This window comes from Schistocerca americana, unplaced genomic scaffold (genome assembly GCF_021461395.2).
Source record: "Schistocerca americana isolate TAMUIC-IGC-003095 unplaced genomic scaffold, iqSchAmer2.1 HiC_scaffold_25, whole genome shotgun sequence".
Classification (NCBI taxonomy): domain Eukaryota; kingdom Metazoa; phylum Arthropoda; class Insecta; order Orthoptera; family Acrididae; genus Schistocerca; species Schistocerca americana.
Genome location: NW_025725961.1, coordinates 1,846,822 through 1,869,021, shown reverse-complemented (window position 1 = coordinate 1,869,021; position 22,200 = coordinate 1,846,822).

The window sequence follows — 22,200 nt, the reverse complement described above, 5'->3', positions numbered from 1 at the left end:
CTGGACTCACAGGAGAGGTTCAAATCATAGAAAGTTGGAGTGTCAGTCATCTTGTACTTAAGTCGGCAGTGTGCCTTTTGTATTAAATTCGGATGCAAATTCTGTGTTTCATCATCAATAAGAAGGTCCAAGGGATAGAGTAAACCTGAAGTGAAGCATCGGAATCTAAGACTGGACTCCCAGGTGAGGTTCAAATCATAGAAAGCTTGAGCGTCAGTCATCCTGTACTTCAGTCGTCATTGTGCCCTTTGTTTTAAATTCGGATGCAATTTCTGTGTTTCATCATCAATAAGATGGTCATAGGGATACGGTAAACCAGAAGTGAAGCATCGGAATCTAATACTGGACTCACGGAAGAGGTTCAAATCATAGAAAGTTAGAGGGTCAGTCCTCTTGTACTTAAGTTGGCATTGTGCCTTTTGTATTAAATTCGCATGCAAATTCTGTGTTTCATCAACAATAAGAAGGTCCAAGGGATACAGTAAACATGAAGTGAAGAATCGGAATCTAAAACTGGACTCACAGGAGAGGTTAAAATCATAGAAAATTAGAGTGTCAGTCATCTTGTACTTATGTCGGCATTGTGCCTTTTGTATTAAATTCGGATGCAATTTCTGTGTTTCATCATCAATATGAAGGTCCAAGGAATACAGTAATCCTGAAGTGAAGCATCGGAATCTAAAACTGGACTCACAGGAGAGGTTCAAATCATAGACAGTGAGAGTGTCAGTCCTCTTGTACTTCAGTCGGCATTGTGCCTTTTGTATTAAATTCGGATGGAATATCTGTGTTTCATTATCAATAAGAACGCCCAAGGGATATAGTAAACCTTAAGTGAAGCAGCGGAATCTAAAACTGGACTCACAGCAGAGGTTCAAATCATAGAAAGTTAGAGTGTCAGTCCTCTTGTACTTAAGTCGGCAATGTGCCTTTTGAATTTAATTCCGATGCAATTTCTGTCTTTCATCGTCAATAAGAAAGTCCAAGGAATACAGTAAACCTGAAGTGAAGCATCGGAATCTAAAACTGGACTCGCAGGAGAGGTTCAAATCACAGAAAGTTAGAGTGTCAGTCCTCTTGTACTTAAGTCGGCATTGTGCTTTTTGTATTAAATTTGGATGCTACTACTGTGCTTCATCGCCAATAAGAAGGTCCAATGTATACAGTAACCGTGAAGTGAAGGATAGGAATCTAAAACTGGACTCACAGGAGAGGTTCAAATCATAGAAGGTTGGAGTGTCAGTCCTCTTGTACTTAAGTCGGCAGTGTGCCTTTTGTATTAAATTCAGATGCAAATTCTGTGTTTCATCATCAATACGAAGGTCCAAGGGATACAGTAAACCTGAAGTGAAGCATCGGAATCTAATACTGGACTCCCAGGTGAGGTTCAAATCATAGAAAGTTTGGGCGTCAGTCCTCTTGTACTCCTGTCGGCATTGTGCCTTTTGTATTAAATTCGGATGCAATTTCTGTGATTCATCATCAATAAGAAGGTCCAAGGGATACAGTAAACCTGAAGTGAAGCATCGGAATCTAAAACTGGACTCACGGGAGAGGTTCTAATCATAGAAAGTTAGAGTGTCAGTCCTCTTGTACATAAGTCGGCATTGTGCCTTTTGTATTAAATTCGGATGCAAATTCTGTTATTCAGCATCAATAAGAATGTCCAAGGGATACAGTAAACCTGAAGTGAAGCATCGGAATCTAAAACTGGACTCACAGGACAGGTTAAAATCATAGAAAATTTGAGTGTCAGTCATCTTGTACTTAAGTCGGCATTGTGCCTTTTGTATTTAATTCGGATTCAATTTCTGTGTTTCATCATCAATATGAAGGTCCAAGGGATACAGAAGAACCTGAAGTGAAGCATCGGAATCTAAAACTGGACTCACAGGAGAGGTTCAAATCATAGATAGTTAGAGTGTCAGTCCTCTTGTACTTAAATTGGCATTTTGCCTTTTGTATTAAATTTGGATGCAATTACTGTGCTTCATCGCCAATAAGAAGGTCCAATGTATACAGTAAACCTGAAGTGAAGCATCGGAATCTAAAACTGGACTCACAGGAGAGGTTCAAATCATAGAAAGTTGGAGTGTCAGTCCTCTTGTACCTAAGTCGGCAGTGTGCCTTTTGTATTAAATTCGGATGCAAATTCTGTGTTTCATCATCAATAAGAAGGTCTAAGGGATACAGTAAACCTGAAGTGAAGCATCGGAATCTAAAACTGGACTCACAGGTAACGTTCAAATCATAGAAAGTTAGAGTGTCAGTCCTCTTGTACTTAAGCCTGCATTGTGTCTTTTGTATTAAATTCGGATGCAATCTCTGTGTTTCATTAACAATAAGAAGGTCCATAGGGTTACAGTAAACCTGAAGTGAAGCAGCGGAATCTAAAACTGGACTCACAGCAGAGGTTCAAATCATAGAAAGTTAGAGTGTCAGTCCTCTTGTACTTAAGTCGGCATTGTTCCTTTTGTATTAAATTCGGATGCAATTTCTGTGTTTCATCGTCAATAAGAAGGTCCAAGGGATACAGTAAACCTGATGTGTAGCATGGGAATTTAAACTGGAGTCACAGTAGAGGTTCAAATCATAGAAAGTTAGACTGTCTGTCCTCTTGTACTTATGTCGGCATTGTGCCTTTTTATTAAATTCGGATGCTATTTCTGTGTTTCATCGTCAATAAGAAGGTCCAAGGGATACAGCAAACCTGAAGGGAAGCATCGGAATCTAAAGCTGGACTCACAGGAGAGGTTCCAATCATAGAAAGTTAGAGTGTCAGTCTACTTGTACCTAAGTCTTCATTGTGCCTTTTGAATTAAATTCAGATGCAATTTCTGTGTTTCATCGTCAATAAGAAGGTCCAAGAGAAACAGTAAACCTGAACTGAAGATTCGGAATCTAAAACTGGACTCGCAGGAGAGGTTCAAATCATAGAAAGTTAGAGTGTCAGTCCTCTTGTACTTAAGCCGGTATTGTGCCTTTTGTATTAAATTCGGATGCAATTTCTGTGTTCCATCGTCTATAAGAAGGTCCAAGGGATACAATAAACCTGAAGTGAAGCATCGGAATCTAAAACTGGACTCACGGGGGAGGTTCAAATCGTAGAAAGTTAGAAGGTCAGTCCTTTTGTACTTAAGTCGGCATTGTGCCTTTTGTATTAAATTCGGATGCAAGTTCTGTGTTTCATCATCAATATGAAGGTCCAAGGGATACAGTAAACCTGAAGAGAAGCATCGGAATCTAAAACTGGACGCACAGGTGAGGTTCAAATAATAGAAAGTTAGAGTGTCAGTCCTCTTGTACTTAAGTCGGCATTGTGCCATTTGTATTAAATTCGGATGCATTTTCTGTGTTTCATCATCACTAAGATGGTCCAAGGGATATAGTAAACCTGAAGTGAAGCAGCGGAATCTAAAACTGACTCACAGCAGAGGTTCAAATCATAGAAAATTAGAGTGTCAGTCATCTTGTACTTAAGTCGGCATTGTACCTTTTGTATTAAATTCGGATGCAATTTCTGTCATTCATCGTCAATAAGAAGGTCCAAGGGATACAGTAAACCTCAAGTGAAGCATCTGAATTTAAAATTGGAGTCACAGGAGAGGTTCAAATCATAGAAAGTTAGACTGTCAGTCCTCTTGTACTTAAGTCGGCATTGTACCTTTTGTATTAAATTCGCATGCAATTTCTGTCATTCATCGTCAATAAGAAGGTCCAAGGGATACAGTAAACCTCAAGTGAAGCATCGGAATTTAAAACTGGAGTCACCGGAGAGATTCAAATCATAGAAAGTTAGAGTGTCAGTCCTCTTGTACTTAAGTCGGCATTGTGCCTTTGGAATTTAATTCCGATGAAATTTCTGTGTTTCATCGTCAATAAGAAGGTCCAAGGGATACAGTAAACCTGAAGTGAAGCATCGGAATCTAAATCTGGACTCACAGGAGAGGTTCAAATCATAGAAAGTTGGAGTGTCAGTCTTCTTGTACTTAAGTCGGCATTGTGCCTTTGGAATTTATTTCCGATGCAATTTCTGTGTTTCATCGTCAATAAGAAGGTCCAACGGATACAGTAAACCTCAAGTGAGGCATCGGAATCTAAAACTAGACTCACAGGAGAGGTTCAAATCATAGAAAGTTATAGTGTCAGTTCTCTTGTACGTAAGTCGGCATTGTGCCTTTCGTATTAAATTCGGATGCAATTTCTGTGTTTCATCGTGGATAAGAAGGTCCAAGGGATACAGTAAACCTGAAGTGAAGCATCGGATTCTAAAACTGGACTCACAGAAGAGGATCAAATAATAGGAAGTTACAGTGTCAGTCCTCTTGTACTTAAGTCGGAATTGTGCGTTTTGCATTAAATTCGGATGCAATTTCTGTGCTTCATCGCCAATAATAAGGTCCAAGGTATACAGTAAACCTGAAGTGAAGCATCGGAATCTAAAACTGGACTCACAGGAGAGGTTCAAATCATAGAAAGTTGGAGTGTCAGTCCTCTTGTACATAAGTCGGCAGAGTGCCTTTTGTATTAAATTCGGATGCAAATTCTGTGTTTCATCATCAATAAGAAGGTCCAAGGGATACAGTGAACCTGAAGTGAAGCATCGGAATCTAATACTGGACTCCCAGGTGAGGTTCAAATCATAGAAAGTTTGAGCGTCAGTCCTCTTGTACTTCAGTCGGCGATGTGCCTTTTGTATTAAATTCGGATACAATTTCTGTGTTTCATCATCAATAAGAAGGTCCAAGGGATACAGTAAACCAGAAGTGAAGCAATGGGTTCTAAAACTGGACTCACGGGGGAGGTTCAAATCATAGAAAGTTAGAAGGTCAGTCCTCTTGTACTTAAGTCGGCATTGTGCCTTTTGTATTAAATTCGGATGCTAATTCTGTGTTTCATCATCAATAAGAAGGTCCAAGGGATACAGTAAACCTGAAGTGAAGCATCGGAATCTAAAACTGGACTCACAGGAGAGGTTAAAATCGTAGGAAATTAGAGTGTCAGTCATCTTGTACTTAAGTCGGCATTGAGCCTATTGTATTAAATTGGGATGCAAATTCTGTGTTTCATCCTCAATAAGAAGGTCCAAGTGATATAGTAAACCTGAAGTGAAGCAGCGGAATCTAAAACTGGACTCACAGCAGAGGTTCAAATCATAGAAAGTTAGAGTGTCAGTCCTCTTGTACTTAAGTCGGCATTGTACCTTTTGTATTAAATTCGGAAGCAATTTCTGTCATTCATCGTCAATAAGAAGGTCCAAGGGATACAGTAAACCTCAAGTGATGCATCGGAATTTAAAACTGGAGTCACAGGAGAGGTTCCAATCATAGAAAGTTAGACTGTAAGTCCTCTTGTACTTAAGTCGGCATTGTACCTTTTGTATTAAATTCGGATGCAATTTCTGTCATTCATCGTCAATAAGAAGGTCCAAGGGATACAGTAAACCTCAAGTGAAGCATCGGAATTTAAAACTGGAGTCACCGGAGAGATTCTAATCATAGAAAGTTAGAGTGTCAGTCCTCTTGTACTTAAGTTGGCATTGTGCCTTTGGAATTTAATTCCGGTGCAATTTCTGTGTTTCATCGTCAATAAGAAGGTCCAAGGGATACAGTAAACCTGAAGTGAAGCATCGGATTCTAAAACTGGACTCACAGGAGAGGTTCAAATCATAGAAAGTTGGAGTGTCAGTCTTCTTGTACTTAAGTCGGCAGTGTGCCTTTTGTATTAAATTCGGATGCAAATTCTGTGTTTCATCATCAATAAGAAGGTCCTAGGGATAGAGTAAACCTGAAGTGAAGCATCGGAATCTAAGACTGGACTCCCAGGTGAGGTTCAAATCATAGAAAGCTTGAGCGTCAGTCATCTTGTACTTCAGTCGTCATTGTTCCCTTTGTTTTAAATTCGGATGCAATTTCTGTGTTTCATCATCAATAAGGTGGTCATAGGGATACAGTAAACCAGAAGTGAAGCATCGGAATCTAAAGCTGGACTCACCGAAGAGGTTCAAATCATAGAAAGTTAGAGGGTCAGTCCTCTTGTACTTAAGTTGGCATTGTGCCTTTTGTATTAAATTCGCATGCAAATTCTGTGTTTCATCAACAATAAGAAGGTCCAAGGGATACAGTAAACATGAAGTGAAGAGTCGGAATCTAAAACTGGCCTCACAGGAGAGGTGAAAATCATAGTAAATTAGAGTGTCAGTCATCTTGTACTTATGTCGGCATTGTGAGTTTTGTATTAAATTCGGATGCAATTTCTGTGTTTCATCATCAATATGAAGGTCCAAGGAATACAGTAATCCTGAAGTGAAGCTTCGGAATCTAAAACTGGACTCACAGGAGAGGTTCAAATCATAGACAGTTAGAGTGTCAGTCCTCTTGTACTTCAGTCGGCATTGTGCCTTTTGTATTAAATTCGGATGGAATATCTGTGTTTCATTATCAATAAGAACGCCCAAGGGATATAGTAAACCTTAAGTGAAGCAGCGGAATCTAAAACTGGACTCACAGCAGAGGTTCATATCATAGAAAGTTAGAGTGTCAGTCCTCTTGTACTTTAGTCGGCAATGTGCCTTTTGAATTTAATTCCGATGCAATTTCTGTCTTTCATCGTCAATACGAAAGTCCAAGGAATACAGTAAACCTGAAGTGAAGCATCGGAATCTAAAACTGGACTCACAGGAGAGGTTCAAATCATAGATAGTTAGAGTGTCAGTCCTCTTGTACTTAAATCGGCATTGTGCCTTTTGTATTAAATTTGGATGCAATTACTGTGTTTCATCGCCAATAAGAAGGTCCAATGTATACAGTAAACCTGAAGTGAAGCATCGGAATCTAAAACTGGACTCACAGGAGAGGTTCAAATCATAGAAAGTCGGAGTGTCAGTCCTCTTGTACCTAAGTCGGCAGTGTGCCTTTTGTATTAAATTCGGATGCAAATTCTGTGTTTCATCATCAATAAGAAGGTCTAAGGGATACAGTAAACCTGAAGTGAAGCATCGGAATCTAAAACTGGACTCACAGGTGACGTTCAAATCATAGAAAGTTAGAGTGTCAGTCCTCTTGTACTTAAGCCTGCATTGTGTCTTTTGTATTAAATTCGGATGCAATTTCTGTGTTTCATCAACAATAAGAAGGTCCAAGGGATACAGTAAACCTGAAGTGAAGCAGCGGAATCTAAAACTGGACTCACAGCAGAGGTTCAAATCATAGAAAGTTAGAGTGTCAGTCCTCTTGTACTTAAGTCGGCATTGTACCTTTTGTATTAAATTCGGATGCAATTTCTGTGTTTCATCGTCAATAAGAAGGTCCAAGGGATACAGTAAACCTGAAGTGATGCATGGGAATTTAAACTGGAGTCACAGTAGAGGTTCAAATCATAGAAAGTTAGACTGTCTGTCCTCTTGTACTTATGTCGGCATTGTGCCTTTTTATTAAATTCGGATGCAATTTCTGTGTTTCATCGTCAATAAGAAGGTCCAAGGGATACAGTAAACCTGAAGTGAAGCATCGGAATCTAAAGCTGGACTCACAGGAGAGGTTCCAATCATAGCAAGTTAGAGTGTCAGTCCTCTTGTACCTAAGTCTTCATTGTGCCTTTTGAATTTAATTCAGATGCAATTTCTGTGTTTCATCGTCAATAAGAAGGTCCAAGGGAAACAGTAAACCTGAACTGAAGATTCGGGATCTAAAAGTGGACTCGCAGGAGAGGTTCAAATCATAGAAAGTTAGAGTGTCAGTCCTCTTGTACTTAAGCCGGTATTGTGCCTTTTGTATTAAATTCGGATGCAATTTCTGTGTTTCATCGTCTATATGAAGGTCCAAGGGATACAATAAACCTGAAGTGAAGCATCGGAATCTAAAACTGGACTCACGGGGGAGGTTCAAATCATAGAAAGTTAGAAGGTCAGTCCTCTTGTACTTAAGTCGGCATTGTGCCCTTTGTATTAAATTCGGATGCAAGTTCTGTGTTTCATCATCAATATGAAGGTCCAAGGGATACAGTAAACCTGAAGAGAAGCATCGGAATCTAAAACTGGACGCACAGGTGAGGTTCAAATCATATAAAGTTAGAGTGTCAGTCCTCTTGTACTTAAGTCGGCATTGTGCCTTTTGTATTAAATTCGGATGCATTTTCTGTGTTTCATCATCACTAAGATGGTCCAAGGGATATAGTAAACCTGAAGTGAAGCAGCGGAATCTAAAACTGGACTCACAGCAGAGGTTCAAATCATAGAAAATTAGAGTGTCAGTCATCATGTACTTAAGTCGGCATTGTACCTTTTGTATTAAATTCGCATGCAATTTCTGTCATTCATCGTCAATAAGAAGGTCCAAGGGATACAGTAAACCTCAAGTGAAGCATCGGAATTTAAAACTGGAGTCACCGGAGAGATTCAAATCATAGAAAGTTGGAGTGTCAGTCTTCTTGTACTTAAGTCGGCAGTGTGCCTTTTGTATTAAATTCGGATGCAAATTCTGTGTTTCATCATCAATAAGAAGGTCCAAGGGATACAGTAACCTGAAGTGAAGCATCGGAATCTAAAACTAGACTCACAGGAGAGGTTCAAATCATAGAAAGATATAGTGTCAGTTCTCTTGTACTTAAGTCGGCATTGTGCCTTTCGTATTAAATTCGGATGCAATTTCTGTGTTTCATTGTGGATAAGAAGGTCCAAGGGATACAGTAAACCTGAAGTGAAGCATCGGATTCTAAAACTGGACTCACAGAAGAGGATCAAATAATAGGAAGTTAGAGTGTCAGTCCTCTTGTACTTAAGTCGGCATTGTGCGTTTTGTATTAAATTCGGATGCAATTTCTGTGCTTCATCGCCAATAATAAGGTCCAAGGTATACAGTAAACCTGAAGTGAAGCATCGGAATCTAAAACTGGACTCACAGGAGAGGTTCAAATCATAGAAAGCTGGAGTGTCAGTCCTCTTGTACATAAGTCGGCAGAGTGCCTTTTGTATTAAATTCGGATGCAAATTCTGTGTTTCATCATCAATAAGAAGGTCCAAGGGATACAGTAAACCTGAAGTGAAGCATCTGAAGCTAATACTGGACTCCCAGGTGAGGTTCAAATCATAGAAAGTTTGAGCGTCAGTCCTCTTGTACTTCAGTCGGCGATGTGCCTTTTGTATTGAATTCGGATACAATTTCTGTGTTTCATCATCAATAAGAAGGTCCAAGGGATACAGTTAACCAGAAGTGAAGCAATGGATTCTAAAACTGGACTCACGGGGGAGGTTCAAATCATAGAAAGTTAGAAGGTCAGTCCTCTTGTACTTAAGTCGGCGTTGTGCCTTTTGTATTAAATTCGGATGCTACTTCTGTGTTTCATCATCAATAAGAAGGTCCAAGGGATACAGTAAACCTGAAGTGAAGCATCGGAATCTAAAACTGGACTCACAGGAGAGGTTAAAATCATGGGAAATTAGAGTGTCAGTCATCTTGTACTTAAGTCGGCATTGTGCCTTTTGTATTAAATTCGGATGCAATTTCTGTGTTTCATCATCAATATGAAGGTCCAAGGGATACAGCAAACCTGAAGAGAAGCATCGGAATCTAAAACTGGACGCACAGGTGAGGTTCAAATCATGGAAAATTAGAGTGTCAGTCCTCTTGTACTTAAGTCGGCATTGTGCCTTTTGTATTAAATGCGGATGCATTTTCTGTGTTTCATCATCACTAAGATGGTCCAAGGGATATAGTAAACCTGAAGTGAAGCAGCGGAATCTAAAACTGGACTCACAGCAGAGGTTCAAATCATAGAAAGTTAGAGTGTCAGTCCTCTTTTACTTAAGTCGGCATTGTACCTTTTGTATTAAATTCAGAAGCAATTTCTGTCATTCATCGTCAATAAGAAGGTCCAAGGGATACAGTAAACCTCAAGTGAAGCATCGGAATTTAAAACTGGAGTCACAGGAGAGGTTCAAATCATAGAAAGTTAGACTGTTAGTCCTCTTGTACTTAAGTCGGCATTGTACCTTTTGTATTAAATTCGGATGCAATTTCTGTCATTCATCGTCAATAAGAAGGTCCAAGGGATACAGTAAACCTCAAGTGAAGCATCGGAATTTAAAACTGGAGTGACCGGAGAGATTCTAATCATAGAAAGTTAGAGTGTCAGTCCTCTTGTACTTAAGTTGGCATTGTGCCTTTGGAATTTAATTCCGATGCAATTTCTGTGTTTCATCGTCAATAAGAAGGTCCAAGGGATACAGTAAACCTGAAGTGAAGCATCGGAATCTAAAACTGGACTCACAGGAGAGGTTCAAATCATAGAAAGTTGGAGTGTCAGTCTTCTTGTACTTAAGTCGGCAGTGTGCCTTTTGTATTAAATTCGGATGCAAATTCTGTGTTTCATCATCAATAAGAAGGTCCAAGGGATAGAGTAAACCTGAAGTGAAGCATCGGAACCTAAGACTGGACTCCCAGGTGAGGTTCAAATCATAGAAAGCTTGAGCATCAGTCATCTTGTACTTCAGTCGTCATTGTGCCCTTTGTTTTAAATTCGGATGCAATTTCTGAGTTTCATCATCAATAAGAAGGTCATAGGGATACAGTAAACCAGAAGTGAAGCATCGGAATCTAAAACTGGACTCACTGAAGAGGTTCAAATCATAGAAAGTTAGAGGGTCAGTCCTCTTGTACTTAAGTTGGCATTGTGCCTTTTGTATTAAATTCGCATGCAAATTCTGTGTTTCATCAACAATAAGAAGTTCCAAGGGATACAGTAAACATGAAGTGAAGAATCGGAATCTAAAACTGGACTCACAGGAGAGGTTCAAATCATAGACACTTAGAGTGTCAGTCCTCTTGTACTTCAGTCGGCATTGTGCCTTTTGTATTAAATTCGGATGGAATATCTGTGTTTCATCATCAATAAGAAGGTCATAGGGATACAGTAAACCTGAAGTGAAGCATCGTAATCTAATACTGGACTCCCAGGTGAGGTTCAAATCATAGAAAGTTTGAGCGTCTGTCCTCTTGTACTCCAGTCGTCATTGTGCCTTTTGTAATAAATTCGGATGCAATTTCTGTGATTCATCATCAATAAGAAGGTCCAAGGGATACAGTAAACCTGAAGTGAAGCATCGGAATCTAAAACTGGACTCACAGGAGAGGTTCTAATCATAGAAAGTTAGAGTGTCAGTCCTCTTGTACTTATGTCGGCATTGTGCCTTTTGTATTAAATTCGGATGCAATTTCTGTGTTTCAGCATCAATAAGAATGTCCAAGGGATACAGTAAACCAGAAGTGAAGCATCGGAATCTAAAACTGGACTCACTGAAGAGGTTCAAATCATAGAAAGTTAGAGGGTCAGTCCTCTTGTACTTAAGTTGGCATTGTGCCTTTTGTATTAAATTCGCATGGAAATTCTGTGTTTCATCAACAATAAGAAGTTCCAAGGGATACAGTAAACATGAAGTGAAGAATCGGAATCTAAAACTGGACTCACAGGAGAGGTTCAAATCATAGACACTTAGAGTGTCAGTCCTCTTGTACTTCAGTCGGCATTGTGCCTTTTGTATTACATTCGGATGGAATATCTGTGTTTCATCATCAATAAGAAGGTCATAGGGATACAGTAAACCTGAAGTGAAGCATCGTAATCTAATACTGGACTCCCAGGTGAGGTTCAAATCATAGAAAATTTGAGCGTCTGTCCTCTTGTACTCCAGTCGTCATTGTGCCTTTTGTAATAAATTCGGATGCAATTTCTGTGATTCATCATCAATAAGAAGGTCCAAGGGATACAGTAAACCTGAAGTGAAGCATCGGAATCTAAAACTGGACTCACAGGAGAGGTTCTAATCATAGAAAGTTAGAGTGTCAGTCCTCTTGTACTTATGTCGGCATTGTGCCTTTTGTATTAAATTCGGATGCAATTTCTGTGTTTCATCATCAATATGAAGGTCGAAGGAATACAGTAATCCTGAAGTGAAGAATCGGAATCTAAAACTGGACTCACAGGAGAGGTTCAAATCATAGACACTTAGAGTGTCAGTCCTCTTGTACTTCAGTCGGCATTGTGCCTTTTGTATTAAATTCGGATGGAATATCTGTGTTTCATTATCAATAAGAACGTCCAAGGGATATAGTAAACCTTAAGTGAAACAGCGGAATCTAAAACTGGACTCACAGCAGAGGTTCAAATCATAGAAAGTTAGAGTGTCAGTCCTCTTTTACTTAAGTCGGCATTGTACCTTTTGTATTAAATTCGGAAGCAATTTCTGTCATTCATCGTCAATAAGAAGGTCCAAGGGATACAGTAAACCTCAAGTGAAGCATCGGAATTTAAAACTGGAGTCACAGGAGAGGTTCAAATCATAGAAAGTTGGACTGTCAGTCCTCTTGTACTTAAGTCGGCATTGTACCTTTTGTATTAAATTCGGATGCAATTTCTGTCATTCATCGTCAATAAGAAGGTCCAAGGGATACAGTAAACCTCAAGTGAAGCATCGGAATTTAAAACTGGAGTCACCGGAGAGATTCTAATCATAGAAAGTTAGAGTGTCAGTCCTCTTGTACTTAAGTTGGCATTGTGCCTTTGGAATTTAATTCCGATGCAATTTCTCTGTATCATCGTCAATAAGAAGGTCCAAGGGATACAGTAAACCTGAAGTGAAGCATCGGAATCTAAAACTGGACTCACAGGAGAGGTTCAAATCATAGAAAGTTGGAGTGTCAGTCTTCTTGTACTTAAGTCGGCAGTGTGCCTTTTGTATTAAATTCGGATGCAAAATCTGTGTTTCATCATCAATAAGAAGGTCCAAGGGATAGAGTAAACCTGAAGTGAAGCATCGGAATCTAAGACTGGACTCCCAGGTGAGGTTCAAATCATAGAAAGCTTGAGCGTCAGTCATCTTGTACTTCAGTCGTCATTGTGTCCTTTGTTTTAAATTCGGATGCAACTTCTGTGTTTCATCATCAATAAGAAGGTCATAGGGATACAGTAAACCAGAAGTGAAGCATCGGAATCTAAAACTGGACTCACGGAAGAGGTTCAAATCATAGAAAGTTAGCGGGTCAGTCCTCTTGTACTTAAGTTGGCATTGTGCCTTTTGTATTAAATTCGCATGCAAATTCTGTGTTTCATCAACAATAAGAAGGTCCAAGGGATACAGTAAACATGAAGTGAAGAATCGGAATCTAAAACTGGACTCACAGGAGAGGTTAAAATCATAGAAAATTAGAGTGTCAGTCATCTTGTACTTATGTCGGCATTGTGCATTTTGTATTAAATTCGGATGCAATTTCTGTGTTTCATCATCAATATGAAGGTCCAAGGAATACAGTAATCCTGAAGTGAAGCATCGGAATCTAAAACTGGACTCACAGGAGAGGTTCAAATCATAGACAGTTAGAGTGTCAGTCCTCTTGTACTTCAGTCGGCATTGTGCCTTTTGTATTAAATTCGGATGGAATATCTGTGTTTCATTATCAATAAGAACGTCCATGGGATATAGTAAACCTTAAGTGAAGCAGCGGAATCTAAAACTGAACTCACAGCAGAGGTTCAAATCATTGAAAGTTAGAGTGTCAGTCCTCTTGTACTTAAGTCGGCAATGTGCCTTTTGAATTTAATTCCGATGCAATTTCTGTCTTTCATCGTCAATAAGAAAGTCCAAGGAATACAGTAAACCTGAAGTGAAGCATCGGAATCTAAAACTGGACTCACAGGAGAGGTTCAAATCACAGAAAGTTAGAGTGTCAGTCCTCTTGTACTTATGTCGGCATTGTGCTTTTTGTATTAAATTTGGATACTACTACTGTGTTTCATCGCCAATAAGAAGGTCCAATGTATACAGTAAACGTGAAGTGAAGGATAGGAATCTAAAACTGGACTCACAGGAGAGGTTCAAATCATAGAAGTTTGGAGTGTCAGTCCTCTTGTACTTAAGTCGGCCGTGTGCCTTTTGTATTAAATTCAGATGCAAATTCTGTGTTTCATCATCAATAAGAAGGTCCAAGGGATACAGTAAACCTGAAGTGAAGCATCGTAATCTAATACTGGACTCACAGGTGAGGTTCAAATCATAGAAAGTTTGAGCGTCTGTCCTCTTGTACTCCAGTCGTCATTGTGCCTTTTGTATTAAATTCGGATGCAATTTCTGTGATTCATCATCAATAAGAAGGTCCAAGGGATACAGTAAACCTGAAGTGAAGCATCGGAATCTAAAACTGGACTCACAGGAGAGGTTCTATACATTGAAAGTTAGAGTGTCAGTCCTCTTGTACTCCAGTCGTCATTGTGCCTTTTGTAATAAATTCGGATGCAATTTCTGTGATTCATCATCAATAAGAAGGTCCAAGGGATACAGTAAACCTGAAGTGAAGCATCGGAATCTAAAACTGGACTCACAGGAGAGGTTCTAATCATAGAAAGTTAGAGTGTCAGTCCTCTTGTACTTATGTCGGCATTGTGCCTTTTGTATTAAATTCGGATGCAATTTCTGTGTTTCATCATCAATATGAAGGTCGAAGGAATACAGTAATCCTGAAGTGAAGAATCGGAATCTAAAACTGGACTCACAGGAGAGGTTCAAATCATAGACACTTAGAGTGTCAGTCCTCTTGTACTTCAGTCGGCATTGTGCCTTTTGTATTAAATTCGGATGGAATATCTGTGTTTCATTATCAATAAGAACGTCCAAGGGATATAGTAAACCTTAAGTGAAACAGCGGAATCTAAAACTGGACTCACAGCAGAGGTTCAAATCATAGAAAGTTAGAGTGTCAGTCCTCTTTTACTTAAGTCGGCATTGTACCTTTTGTATTAAATTCGGAAGCAATTTCTGTCATTCATCGTCAATAAGAAGGTCCAAGGGATACAGTAAACCTCAAGTGAAGCATCGGAATTTAAAACTGGAGTCACAGGAGAGGTTCAAATCATAGAAAGTTGGACTGTCAGTCCTCTTGTACTTAAGTCGGCATTGTACCTTTTGTATTAAATTCGGATGCAATTTCTGTCATTCATCGTCAATAAGAAGGTCCAAGGGATACAGTAAACCTCAAGTGAAGCATCGGAATTTAAAACTGGAGTCACCGGAGAGATTCTAATCATAGAAAGTTAGAGTGTCAGTCCTCTTGTACTTAAGTTGGCATTGTGCCTTTGGAATTTAATTCCGATGCAATTTCTCTGTATCATCGTCAATAAGAAGGTCCAAGGGATACAGTAAACCTGAAGTGAAGCATCGGAATCTAAAACTGGACTCACAGGAGAGGTTCAAATCATAGAAAGTTGGAGTGTCAGTCTTCTTGTACTTAGGTCGGCAGTGTGCCTTTTGTATTAAATTCGGATGCAAAATCTGTGTTTCATCATCAATAAGAAGGTCCAAGGGATAGAGTAAACCTGAAGTGAAGCATCGGAATCTAAGACTGGACTCCCAGGTGAGGTTCAAATCATAGAAAGCTTGAGCGTCAGTCATCTTGTACTTCAGTCGTCATTGTGTCCTTTGTTTTAAATTCGGATGCAACTTCTGTGTTTCATCATCAATAAGAAGGTCATAGGGATACAGTAAACCAGAAGTGAAGCATCGGAATCTAAAACTGGACTCACGGAAGAGGTTCAAATCATAGAAAGTTAGCGGGTCAGTCCTCTTGTACTTAAGTTGGCATTGTGCCTTTTGTATTAAATTCGCATGCAAATTCTGTGTTTCATCAACAATAAGAAGGTCCAAGGGATACAGTAAACATGAAGTGAAGAATCGGAATCTAAAACTGGACTCACAGGAGAGGTTAAAATCATAGAAAATTAGAGTGTCAGTCATCTTGTACTTATGTCGGCATTGTGCATTTTGTATTAAATTCGGATGCAATTTCTGTGTTTCATCATCAATATGAAGGTCCAAGGAATACAGTAATCCTGAAGTGAAGCATCGGAATCTAAAACTGGACTCACAGGAGAGGTTCAAATCATAGACAGTTAGAGTGTCAGTCCTCTTGTACTTCAGTCGGCATTGTGCCTTTTGTATTAAATTCGGATGGAATATCTGTGTTTCATTATCAATAAGAACGTCCATGGGATATAGTAAACCTTAAGTGAAGCAGCGGAATCTAAAACTGAACTCACAGCAGAGGTTCAAATCATTGAAAGTTAGAGTATCAGTCCTCTTGTACTTAAGTCGGCAATGTGCCTTTTGAATTTAATTCCGATGCAATATCTGTCTTTCATCGTCAATAAGAAAGTCCAAGGAATACAGTAAACCTGAAGTGAAGCATCGGAATCTAAAACTGGACTCACAGGAGAGGTTCAAATCACAGAAAGTTAGAGTGTCAGTCCTCTTGTACTTATGTCGGCATTGTGCTTTTTGTATTAAATTTGGATACTACTACTGTGTTTCATCGCCAATAAGAAGGTCCAATGTATACAGTAAACGTGAAGTGAAGGATAGGAATCTAAAACTGGACTCACAGGAGAGGTTCAAATCATAGAAGTTTGGAGTGTCAGTCCTCTTGTACTTAAGTCGGCCGTGTGCCTTTTGTATTAAATTCAGATGCAAATTCTGTGTTTCATCATCAATAAGAAGGTCCAAGGGATACAGTAAACCTGAAGTGAAGCATCGTAATCTAATACTGGACTCACAGGTGAGGTTCAAATCATAGAAAGTTTGAGCGTCTGTCCTCTTGTACTCCAGTCGTCATTGTGCCTTTTGTATTAAATTCGGATGCAATTTCTGTGATTCATCATCAATAAGAAGGTCCAAGGGATACAGTAAACCTGAAGTGAAGCATCGGAATCTAAAACTGGACTCACAGGAGAGGTTCTAATCATTGAAAGTTAGAGTGTCAGTCCTCTTGTACTTATGTCGGCATTGTGCCTTTTGTATTAAATTCGGATGCAATTTCTGTGTTTCAGCATCAATAAGAATGTCCAAGGGATACAGTAAACCTGAAGTGAAGCATCGGAATCTAAAACTGGACTCACAGGAGAGGTTCTAATCATTGAAAGTTAGAGTGTCAGTCCTCTTGTACTTAAGCCGGTATTGTGCCTTTTGTATTAAATTCGGATGCAATTTCTGTGTTTCATCGTCTATAAGAAGGTCCAAGGGATACAATAAACCTGAAGTGAAGCATCGGAATCTAAAACTGGACGCACAGGTGAGGTTCAAATCACAGAAAGTTAGAGTGTCAGTCCTCTTGTACTTAAGTCGGCATTGTGCCTTCTGTAGTAAATTCGGATGCATTTTCTGTGTTTCATCATCACTAAGATGGTCCAAGGGATATAGTAAACCTGAAGTGAAGCAGCGGAATCTAAAACTGAACTCACAGCAGAGGTTCAAATCATTGAAAATTAGAGTGTCAGTCATCTTGTACTTAAGTCGGCATTGTACCTTTTGTATTAAATTCGGATGCAATTTCTGTCATTCATCGTCAATAAGAAGGTCCAAGGGATACAGTAAACCTCAAGTGAAGCATCTGAATTTAAAACTGGAGTCACAGGAGAGGTTCAAATCATAGAAAGTTAGACTGTCAGTCCTCTTGTACTTAAGTCGGCATTGTACCTTTTGTATTAAATTCGCATGCAATTTCTGTCATTCATCGTCAATAAGAAGGTCCAAGGGATACAGTAAACCTCAAGTGAAGCATCGGAATTTAAAACTGGAGTCACCGGAGAGATTCAAATCATAGAAAGTTAGGGTGTCAGTCCTCTTGTACTTAAGTCGGCATTGTGCCTTTGGAATTTAATTCCGATGCAATTTCTGTGTTTCATCGTCAATAAGAAGGTACAAGGGATACAGTATACCTGAAGTGAAGCATCGGAATCTAAATCTGGACTCACAAGAGAGGTTCAAATCATAGAAAGTTGGAGTGTCAGTCTTCTTGTACTTAAGTCGGCATTGTGCCTTTGGAATTTAATTCCGATGCAATTTCTGTGTTTCATCGTCAATAAGAAGGTCCAAGGGATACAGTAAACCTCAAGTGAAGCATCGGAATTTAAAACTGGAGTCACCGGAGAGATTCAAATCATAGAAAGTTGGAGTGTCAGTCTTCTTGTACTTAAATCGGCAGTGTGCCTTTTGTATTAAATTCGGATGCAAATTCTGTGTTTCATCATCAATAAGAAGGTCCAAGGGATATAGTAAACCTGAAGTGAAGCATCGGAATCTAAAACTGGACTCACAGGAGAGGTTCAAATCACAGAAAGTTAGAGTGTCAGTCCTCTTGCACTTAAGTCGGCATTGTGCCTTTTGTATTAAATTTGGATGCTACTACTGTGCTTCATCGCCAATAAGAAGGTCCAAAGTATACAGTAAACCTGAAGTGAAGGATCGGAATGTAAAACTGGACTCACAGGAGAGGTTCACATCATAGAAGGTTGGAGTGTCAGTCCTCTGGTACTTAAGTCGGCAGTGTGCGTTTTGTATTAAATTTAGATGCAAAATCTGTGTTTCATCATCAATTAGAAGGTCCAAGGGATACAGTAAACCTGAAGTGAAGCATCGGAATCTAAAACTGGACTCACAGGAGAGGTTCAAATCATAGATAGTTAGAGTGTCAGTCCTCTTGTACTTAAGTCTGCATTGTGTCTTTTGTATTAAATTCGGATGCAATTTCTGTGCTTCATCGTCAATAAGAAGGTCCAAGGTATACAGTAAACCTCAAGTGAAGCATCGGAATTTAAAACTGGAGTCACGGGAGAGATTCAAATCATAGAAAGTTAGAGTGTCAGTCCTCTTGTACTTAAGTCGGCATTGTGCATTTGGAATTTAATTCCGATGCAATATCTGTGTTTCATCGTCAATAAGAAGGTCCAAGGGATACAGTAAACCTGAAGTGAAGCATCGGAATCTAAAACTGGACTCACAGGAGAGGTTCAAATCATAGAAAGTTGGAGTGTCAGTCTTCTTGTACTTAAGTCGGCATTGTGCCTTTGGAATTTAATTCCGATGCAATTTCTGTGTTTCATCGTCAATAAGAAGGTCCAAGGGATACAGTAAACCTCAAGTGAAGCATCGGAATTTAAAACTGGACTCACGGAAGAGGTTCAAATCATAGAAAGTTTGGAGGTCAGTCCTCTTGTACTTAAGTTGGCATTGTGCCTTTTGTATTAAATTCGGATGCAATTTCTGTGTTTCATCAACAATAAGAAGGTCCAAGGGATACAGTAAACATGAAGTGAAGAATCGGAATCTAAAACTTGACTCACAGGAGAGGTTCAAATCATAGAAAGTTAGAATTTCAGTCCTCTTGTACTTAAGTCGGCAGTGTGCCTTTTGTATTAAATTCAGATGCAAATTCTGTGTTTCATCATCAATAAGAAGGTCCAAGGGATACAGTAAACCTGAAGTGAAGCATCGGAATCTAATACTGGACTCCCAGGTGAGGTTCAAATCATAGAAAGTTTGAGTGTCAGTCCTCTTGTACTTCAGTCGGCATTGTGCCTTTTGTATTAAATTCGGATGCAATTTCTGTGATTCATCATCAATAAGAAGGTCCAAGGGATACAGTAAACCTGAAGTGAAGCATCGGAATCTAAAACTGGACTCACGGGAGAGGTTCTAATCAGAGAAAGTTAGAGTGTCAGTCCTCTTGTACTTAAGTCGGCATTGTGCCTTTTGTATTAAATTCCGATGCAAATTCTGTGTTTCATCATCAATAAGAATGTCCAAGGGATACAGTAAACCTGAAGTGAAGCATCGGAATCTAAAACTGGACTCACAGGAGAGGTTAAAATCATAGAAAATTAGAGTGTCGGTCATCTTGTACTTAAGTCGGCATTGTGCCTTTTGTATTAAATTCGGATGCAATTTCTGTGTTTCATCATCAATATGAAGGTCCAAGGGATACAGAAAAACCTGAAGTGAAGCATCGGAATCTAAAACTGGACTCACAGGAGAGGTTCAAATCATAGATAGTTAGAGTGTCAGTCCTCTTGTACTTAAATCGGCATTGTGCCTTTTGTATTAAATTTGGATGCAAATACTGTGCTTCATCGCCAATAAGAAGGTCCAATGTATACAGTAAACCTGAAGTGAAGCATCGGAATCTAAAACTGGACTCACAGCTGAGGTTCAAATCATAGAAAGTTAGAGTGTCAGTCCTCTTGTACTTAAGTCGGCATTGTACCTTTTGTATTAAATTCGGATGCAATTTCTGTGTTTCATCGTCAATAAGAAGGTCCAAGGGATACAGTAAACCTGAAGTGAGGCATCGGAATTTAAAACTGGAGTCACAGGAGAGGTTCTAATCATAGAAAGTTAGACTGTCTGTCCTCTTGTTGGTTGGTTGGTTGGTTTGGGGAAGGAGACCAGACAGCGTGGTCATCGGTCTCATCGGGTTAGGGAAGGATTGGGAAGGAAGTCGGCCGTGCCCTTTCAGAGGAACCATCCCGGCATTTGCCTGGAGTGATTTAGGGAAATCACGGAAAACCTAAATCAGGATGGGCGGACGCGGGATTGAACCGTCGTCCTCTCGAATGCGAGTCCAGTGTCTAACCACTGCGCCACCCCGCTCGGTCTGTCCTCTTGTACTTATGTCGGCGTTGTGCCTTTTTATTAAATTCGGATGCAATTTCTGTGTTTCATCGTCAATAAGAAGGTCCAAGGGATACAGTAAACCTGAAGTGAAGCATCGGAATCTAAAGCTGGACTCACAGGAGAGGTTCCAATCATAGAAAGTTACAGTGTCAGTCGTCTTGTACTTAAGTCGGCATTGTGCTTTTGTATTAAATTCGGATGCAATTTCTGTGCTTCATCGTCAATATAAAGGTCCAAAGTATACAGTAAACCTGAAGTGAAGCATCGAAATCTAAAACTGGACTCACAGGAGAGGTACAAATTATAGAAAGTTAGAGCGTCAGTCCTCTTGTTTTTAAGTCGGCATTGTTCCTTTTGTATTAAATTCGGATGCAATTTCTGTGTTTCATCGTCAATAAGAAGGTCCAAGGGATATAGTAACTCTGAAGTGAAGCATCGGAATCTAAAACTGGACTCACAGGAGAGGTTCAAATCATAGAAAGTGAGAGTGTCAGTCCTCTTGTACTTAAGTCGGCATTGTGCCTTTTGTATTAAATTCGGATGCAATCTCTGAGCTTCATCATCAATAAGAAGGTCCAAGGGATACAGTAAACCTGAAGTGAAGCATTGGAATCTATAACTGGACTCACAGGAAGGGTTCAAATCATAGAAAGTTAGAGTGTCAGTCCTGTTGTACTTAAGTCGGCATTGTGCCTTTTGTATTAAATTCGGATGCAATTTCTGTGTTTCATCGTCAATAAGAAGGTCCAAGGGATACAGTAAACCTGAAGTGAAGCATCGGAATCTAAAACTGCACTCACAGGAGAGGTTCAAATCATAGAAAGTTATAGTGTCATTTCTTTTGTACTTACGTCGGCATTGTGCCTTTCGTATTGAATTCGGATGCAATTTCTGTGTTTCATCGTGAATAAGAAGGTCCAAGGGATACAGTAAACCTGAAGTGAAGCATCGGAATCTTTAACTGGACTCACAGGAGGGGATCAAATAATAGAAAGTTAGAGTGTCAGTCCTCTTGTACTTAAGTCGGCATTGTGCCTTTTGTATTATATTCGGATGCAATTTCTGAGCTTCATCGATAACAAGAAGGTCCAAGGTATACAGTAAACCTGAAGTGAAGCATCGAAATCTAAAACTGGACTCACAGGAGAGGTTCAAATCATAGAAAGTTATAGTGTCAGTTCTCTTGTACTTACGTCGGCATTGTGCCTTTCGTAATAAATTCGGATCCAATTTCTGTGTTTCATCGTGAATAAGAAGGTCCAAGGGATACAGTAAACCTGAAGTGAAGCATCGGAATCTTAAACTGGACTCACATTAGGGGATCAAATAATAGAAAGTTAGAGTGTCAGTCCTCTTGTACTTAAGTCGGCATTGTGCTTTTGTATTAACTTCGGTTGCAATTTCTGTGCTTCATCGCCAATATAAAGGTCCAAAGTATACAGTAAACCTGAAGTGAAGCATCGAAATCTAAAACTGGACTCACAGGAGAGGTTCAAATCATAGAAAGTTAGAGTGTCAGTCCTCTTGTACTTAAGTCGGCATTGTGCCTTTGAAATTTAATTCCGATGAAATTTCTGTGTATCATCGTCAATAAGAAGGTCCAAGGGATACAGTAAACCTGAAGTGAAGCATCGGAATCTAAAACTGGACTCACAGCAGAGGATCAAATCATAGAAAGTTGGAGTGTGAGTCCCCTTGTACTTAAGTCGGCA